This window comes from Myotis brandtii, unplaced genomic scaffold (assembly GCF_000412655.1).
Source record: "Myotis brandtii unplaced genomic scaffold, ASM41265v1 scaffold657, whole genome shotgun sequence".
NCBI lineage: Eukaryota > Metazoa > Chordata > Mammalia > Chiroptera > Vespertilionidae > Myotis > Myotis brandtii.
The window spans coordinates 2,310,904-2,318,672 of record NW_005370552.1 but is presented as its reverse complement, the minus strand read 5'-3'; the positions used below and the strand labels follow the sequence as shown (position 1 = coordinate 2,318,672).

General features: G+C 48.6%; 1 long non-coding RNA gene across 1 annotated transcript in view; it reads right to left on the bottom strand.

The window, feature by feature from the left end:
- Window positions 1–1,144: 1,144 nt before the first annotated feature.
- The window catches only part of LOC106723842, a 13,075-nt gene continuing 6,450 nt past the window's right edge, over window positions 1,145–7,769 (bottom strand). The window contains exons 2-3 of the long non-coding RNA XR_001359565.1: window positions 6,796–6,936; window positions 1,145–1,546 (exon numbers count right to left, since the gene is read on the bottom strand). This is a non-coding gene — a long non-coding RNA (uncharacterized LOC106723842). The remainder of the gene's footprint in view (window positions 1,547–6,795; window positions 6,937–7,769) is intronic.

The window sequence follows — 7,769 nt, the reverse complement described above, 5'->3', positions numbered from 1 at the left end:
ACAGTGGGGATCCAGCCTGCAACCCCGGCATGTGCCCTGACCGGGAATCAAACCCGGGACCCTTCAGTCTGCAGGCCGATGCTCTATCCACTGAGCCAAACTGGCTAGGGCAGTTGCTTGCATTTAGATGCAGATTTAAAATAGCTTCAGCCCAGCCACGGTGGCTCGGTGGTTGAGCATTGACCTATGAACCAGGAGGTCACGGTTGGGTTCCTGGTCAAGGGCACGTGCCCAGGTTGCAGGCTCAATCCCCAGTAGGGGGCATGCAGGAGGCAGCTGATCCATGATTCTCTCTCATCATTGATGCTTCTAGCTCCTTCTCCCTTCCTCTCTGAAATAAAAATATTTTTAAAAATATTTTTTAAATAAAATAGCTTCAGGTTTTAAAAAATGAAAAAAAATCCAAGTAGTGACAGATCCTAGAACGAGAAGTGCCCATTGATCTGCGTGGGGCAGGCACGCAGCGGGCTTTGTTGGAAGCTGCACAGGAGGCGTCAGGAGGGAGCCGGTGGCCCTGGTGCGGGGTGCTTTGCTGGAGCCTGGGACGCGACCTGCCTCCACGACCTGCTTTACACCCTCCCCGCCCTGCCCTGGCCCTAGGCTTTGCCCAAGCAAAGGACCATGGTGGCTGCAGACACCTACACTTGCATGTGTCCAAACACCCCCCCGCCAAGAAACAACCCCGCCCAAAAGTGCTCACAGCTCCCACTGAGAAGACCCACTTTTAAACACATTTTTAAGGCTTTTTTCTTCTTCTTTTAAATGTTTTATTGATTTTTTTAATATATTTTATTGACTTTTTACAGAGAGGAAGGGAGAGAGTTAGAGAGTTAGAAACATCGATGAGAGAGAAATATCGATCAGCTGCCTCCTGCACACCCCCTATTGGAGCTGTGCCCACAACCAAGGTACATGCCCTTGACGGGAATCGAACCTGGGACCCTTCAGTCTGCAGGCCGACACTCTATCCACTGAGCCAAACTGGCCAGGGCTGTTTTATTGATTTTTAGAGAGAAAGGAAGGGAAAGAGATAAAGAGATAGAAACATCGATGAGAGAGGAATATCATGGATTGGCTGCCTCCTGCACGCACCCCACTGGGGATCGAACCCACAACCTGGGCCGTGCCCTGACCGGTCCTGGGGTGACGCTCAGCCACTGAGCCACAGGCCGGGCAAGAAGACCCATATTAAGGAAACATAAAGTAGGGCAATTCATTGCTTTCCCCAAGTAAACTTCATGCTATCAAACATACATAGAAGAGTCTAGATCGTATTCAGACAGAAGAACTTGAGTCCCTGGAATCCCAAGTCCTCTTTCTGCCAGCTTCTTGCCTCCATGTAGAGAGCACCGGAAGCAGAATCCCCCATGAAGCCCGTCTTCTGCACTCGTGGCCCTACAAGCACACGGGAGCACCAGTCCCAAGCTGGCAGAGATGAAGAGCAACGCGTCTCCATCATTCTCCCCGTCCCCTGTATGTCCCACGGTGAACTGGATCAATGACTCCAGGCAGCAGTCCATGACCTGCTGCTGCAGAGGTGGGGAACCTGCAAAACAGATGCAACCAGATTGCTGCAGGGTAGTGGCCTTGAGTTCAAGGTCGCTGAGGGTAGTCACCTTGAGTATCCTGATGTAGCAAGCCCCCTGAGGACAATGGAGTACAAGCTAGCAACCCAGCCAAAGGGAAGGGTGCTCCAGGAGAGAATGTCCCAGAAGGTGGCATCTGACTTTATTAAGGAACTAGAGGCCCAGTGCACAAAAATCATGCACTTGGGGTGGGGGGACCCTCAGCCCAGATTGCAAGAGGGGACAGGCCAGGCCAAGGGACCCCACAGGTGCACAATCAGGGCAGGGGAGGGACACAGGAGGTTGGCCAGCTGGGGAGGGACCACAGGAAGGCTCCAGGGCCTGTCAGGCCCATCTCGCTCAGTCCTGATCGGCCGGACCCCACCAGAAAGCTAACCTACCAGTTGGAGCGTCTGCCCCCTGGTGGTCAGTGCACGTCATAGTGAGCGGTTGAGCGGGCTTAGTATATCATTAGCATGGTACACTTTGGTTGAACGGACGACCGGACACTTAGCATATTAGGCTTTTATTATATAGGATGAGCACAGACATGGGGCCTGCAGCTGAGATGCCATGGTTGTGGTGGTGTCGGGATCCTGCACCCACCACACCTGCTCTCCACGCTCCTTGCCCCTCTGAGCCTGTCAGCGAATGGTCCCCGCAAACAAGTTTGCCACAGACGCATTCTTAGGCTGGGCCACTAAAAGCTTACGTTCCTCCATTGCTTCTTCACATCCCAGAAGGCAGCTTTCCCTCCCCTCCCCATGGCCACTTGCCCTGCACAGAATCTAGCTCCCTTCTGCCACCAGCATGGGCTGCTGACCAACTTGAGAGGGGACAGCGTGTTGGGGCCTCCCATGTGGCTCCTGGCCCTCAAGAAGGTAAACTGAGGCTGGAGATGGGTAAATCCAGAATGTGCACAAAGCATTACACCTCAGCACAAAATTGCTTCTAGAACTTTCTGGGGAGGTGGAAATGTTATATCTCTTGTTTGGAGTGGTAGGTATAGGGGTATATACATTGTCAAAACACATCACACTGACCTAAGACCTGTGCATTTTATTATATATAAAATATATATCAGTTACAAAAATGAAAAACCATACGATCATCTTTGCAGTGGCCAAAAAAATTTTTTTTGACAAAATTCAACACCAGTTCTAATTTAAAAACCAAACATAACTCTAAAAAATAAGGCAGAAAATACCTTTTGCAGACAAAGAATACCTGTTTCAACCCACAGCCAACATAATTCACTTAAAATGGAGACATTATCTTGTTTAATTACTTAAATAACACATGACCTTCATAGAATGATTAGAAAGTATGGATAAACAAAAAGTAGATATTCAACCAAATTCAGCCACTCAACTGCTATAAACACTCTGTCAGGGCAACATATGTATACACACACACACAGGGTGGACAGAAGTAGATTTACAAATAATACAAATAAAAAATACAACAGCCCCTCTGGTGTGGCTCAGTGGTTGAGCATCGACCTATGAACCAGGAGGTCACGATTCAATTCCCAGTCAGGGCACAGGCCCGGGTTGCAGGCTCCATCCCCAGTAGGAGGCAGCCGATCCATGATTCTCTCTCATCATTGATGTTTCTCTCTCCCTCTCCCTTCCTCTCTGAAATAAAAAATACATTTTATTTTCTTAAATATATTTTTATTCGAGCCCGCAACCTGGGCATGTGCCCTGACAGGGAACCGAACCGCAGTCTTTTCTTTTAATTGGAGCATTTAGTCTATTTCGATTCCGGTCAAGGGCACATGCTAGGTTGGGGGCTTGGTCCCCAGTGTGGGGCCTGTAGGAGGTAGCCGATCAATGATTCTTTTTCGTCGTTAATGTTTCTATCTCTCTCTTCCTCTCAGAAATCAATAAAAAATATTTTTAAAGTTAAAAATTAAAAAAGAAAAGGATGGTAAGACTGTACTTTTTTAAATTTTAGTCTCTAGGCTTCTAAGAGACACACCTTAAGCATAGGAGAGAGAAAGTTTTAGACTAAAAGGACAGAAAAGATACGTTAGGAAAACACTAACAAAGAAACCAGTGTAGCTATAGTACTTTTAGATAAAATAGACTTTCAAGCAAAAAGCATTACCAGAGACCATTTCATCATGATAAAAAGGGTCAATCCACTGAGAAGATCAACAATCCTATATTGATAATAACCTAGCCTCAAAGTAAAGAAAATAACGCTCAGAACTTCAAGGAGCAAATCAATATACTAGTGGGCTATTTTCACGTGCTTTGCTCATAATGCTAAAGCAGACAAAAAATTACTAGGGATATACAAGATGTGAACAACATCAAACATCTGGGAATAGGCCTAACAAAAAACACACACGACCCCTCTGTAGCTTATAGTTTGTAAAACATTATGGAAAAGCTTGAAAGAAGACCTAAATAAAGGAAGAAATATACAATAGTCTCAGCTAGAAGATGCAACATTGTAAAGATGTCAATTCTCCCCAGACCAGTCTACGGATTCAGTGCAATCTCATTTGAAATTTCAACAAGTTTTGTTTTGTTTGTGGAACTTGACAAACTAATTATAAAATCTACGTGGAGATTCCAAGGACATAGAATAATCAAGGCAATCTTGGAGAAGAACAAGGTGTGCGATGTTAAAAGCTTTTAAGACTTATTATAAAACTGCAGTATAGAAACTAGTGTAATGTTGGCACAAGGGTAGATATACAAACCAATGAAATAAAATAGAGCCCCAAGCAGTCCCAGCGTATTGGGGCACTGGCAGAGCAGTGGGCAGTGGGGAAAGGATGGTCTTTTCTTCTTTATTTTCTTATTTTATATATTTATATTGATTTCAGAGAGGAAGGGAGAGGGAGAGAGAGATAGAAGCATCCATGATCAGAGAGAATCATGGATCGGCTGCCTCCTGCATGCCCCACACTGGGGATCAAGCCTACAACCCGGGCATGTGCCCTGACCGGAAATCGAACTGTGATCTCCTGGTTCATAGGTCAGCGCAGTGGTCGGCAAACTGCAGCCCGCGAGCCACATGCGGCTCTTTGGCCCCTTGAGTGTGGCTCTTCCACAAAATACCACGTGCAGGCGCGCTCGTACAGTGCGAAGTTGACTTAAAACTTTAAGTAAAGTTTATTAAGTTAATTTTAGGGAATGTTGTGGAGTGAAAGATGTAGTGTCGAGGATTGAGAAAGGTATGTTGAGATGGTTTGGACATATAGAGAGGATGAACGAAAGGAGATAGATGAAACAAGACGAGTGTGGATGGGAGAGTTGGAAGGGGTCGACCTCAGCTGTTGTAATTGTTTCCCTCCACGTCCCGCGTGGTTCAGGGTTCAATATCTGGAAGAGGAGCCGCACACAAATGAAACAGAAAAGACAAGAGATAATTTGGGAATATTGGGGGCCAGGCGGGTAAGTCCAACTCAAGAGGAAGGACTTCCACCGGTGCTCAGGCTGCACCAACCTTTTATAGTCTGAGGTAAACAATGCAGTGGTTACCATAGTTACAGTTCTTGTGAGTTTCACCTGTTTTGATCATGTTTACACTCCCTGCACTTCCCTCAGCCCATTAGCTTCCCAGGTAAGATCTGGGGAGTGTTATAAGGTCAAGCCTAATTATGCTAAGAGGACTGAGCCCTCTAAGCTGGGACTTGTTTGTGACTTTGCCAGCAGGTCAGTCCGAGGCTCAACCCTACCTCAACGCTGAGGTACGTTCCCCACACTCAGCGAACGTACCTCAATCAGATTGAGGACGTTTTTAGCAAAGGCCAGCTTAGGAGTACCCTAATTAAGTTAATAACAATGTACCTACCTATCTAGTTTAAGTTTAAAAAATTTGGCTCTCAAAAGAGATTTCAATCGTTGTACTGTTGATATTTGGCTCTGTTAACTAATGAGTTTGCCGACCACTGGTTTACACGGTTGGGAAATGGGATGAGTTTTTTCCGGGGGAGAGGGTGGGAGGCTGGGGGAGGGGGAAGCACACCTGTGCGCATTTTTGTTGCTTGGATCAAGCACTGTTGACAGTACAACCTTCCCACCGGTTCCTGGTGGAAGTTCCCGCACAGGCCCCTGGTTTGCCAAGTTGTGGCATGTGCCTTGGTCTGGTCGTGTTTCTGGCACTGAGCTCCTACAAGCCTGGGAATTTCCTAGGTGGTAAGAACGATGAAAGTGTCTTTTGTTACTCACAACAAGTCCCTTTCAGCACACCTAAGTACATTACAGGGTAGCTTCAGGGTGGGGCTGGTTGCCAAGGGAATGAGCCTTGTGATCAGAGGCTTGGAAATGGCAGCCCCAGGCCCCCAGTCTCCTAACCGGAAGTTGAGTTCATCACCAGCGGCCGATGCTTTCATCAATCACGCCTCCGCCCCCCACAAAAACCCCCAAGGACAGGGTTCCGGGGCCTTCCTCCACCTCCATGGGGACAGAAGCTGCTGGGCCGGACACTTCCAGGCCCCCCTTATGCTTCTCCTCCTCTGGCTATTCCTTGTGTTTGTTCATAGTTCATAATGAACCTGTGATCTGGTGCGGAAACTGTGCTACTGAGTCCCGTGAGCCACTCTAACAAAGTACAGTGGGGCCTTGACTTACGAGTGTCCTGACTAACGAGTTTTTTGAGATACCAGCTGTCTCTCAGCCGATTTTTTGCATTGAGTTGATAGAGTAATTTGAGTTAACGAGCTCGGAGCTCGGTCTCCGAACGAATTAAACTCGTAAGTCAAGGCCCCACTGTAATTGAACCCAAGAAAGGAGGGGTCATGGGAACGTCCAATTTATACCTGGCCTTCCAGAAGCACGGGTGACAACCTGGACTTGAGACTGGCATCTGAAGGGGTGGGGGTGTGCGTGGGGGTGAAACAGATAGAATAAAATGTTCCCCAAAATTGCTCCATTGAGTTAAGCCCTGCCAAAACTATGGCATTATCAACAGGCAGCTATAAAACAATAATCTGGCTGGCGTGGCTCAGTGGTTCAACATCGACCCATGAACCAGGAGGTCCCGGATTTGATTCCCGGTCAGGGCACAGGCCCGGGTTGCGGGCTTAATCCCCAGTGGGGGGCGTGCAGGAGGCAGCCGATCCATGCTTCTCTCTCATCACTGATGTTTCTATCTCTCTCCCTCTCCTTCCCTCTCTGAAATCAATACAAATATTTTTTTAAATAATAGAAAAGAAGGATTGAGGGGACACTCTTCTTCCTCCCCTGGGACGCGAGAACTAAACTTCTACCTTATTTAAGCCGCTGGTTTGGGTGGGTTTCTGTGCCAGCTCAGCCCAGGCCTCCTTGAGCTTCCACTGGTGATTCAAGGCCTCGCAGCTGTCTCCACTCTCCATTCCTCACGAGAGCTCTTCAAGGAAAACAGCATTTTCCTGAGGGAGAAATGGAAGCTTCGGCACCCCGCGGGGACGGGAGACCAGCGATGCTGGTTTGTCTTTCCAGAAGGCTGTTCCCTGTACTCATCACAGTGATGAGCCCTGTGCTGTGAGTCCTGTGTCAGGGAGACCAGAAGACATGCGCATTCCTGGTCGGCCGCAGCCCAAAAGCAGGCAAGTGCTGCGGGGGGAGGGGGAGGGTTGGGCCATCGGCACCCCAGGGATGCTGGGTTACAAGGCCAAGAACAGGCCAGAGACGCACAGCAGTGCCGCTGCTCAGCTGGAGACAGAACCGCCGCCAGCCCCCAGGGGGCGCTTTTGATCTGTTCTGCGTGGTGGACGGTGTTCCATTTTCCTGGTGAATGTCCTTGAAGACTAGAGAAAGCAAAATGTCAGCAAAGAAAATCGCTAGTGGGGGCAGAGGAAGGCAAAAATGCAACCATGTTTAGTAATGATTCTCTTCCTCGTCGTGGGTTTAAAGGTGAGGGGTGGGGACCAGAACTGAGAGAGCGTACTGGTGTCTCCCCAACCCCCTGCCCCCACCCCCGTGTTCACCGAGCCCAGAAGGGCCAGGGTCTGGAGATATGGTGCCGTCAGCCGGCATTGGCGGGGCTTTCGTAGTTCAGTTCCGTCCAGGCCGGTGTGACCGGATAACCAAGGTATCCGGGCGGCCTGCCACTACCTGAGCCAACTCAGCAGAGACGGGGTTGGATCCTATGTGAGCGTTTATCCCAATCCTGCCGGCAGCAGGGGGAGCAGGTCACCCACAAAAACCTGCTCTGCACCCCCAATAGGCCAGCTGCTTATGTGGGGTAGAAGGACAAAGATTA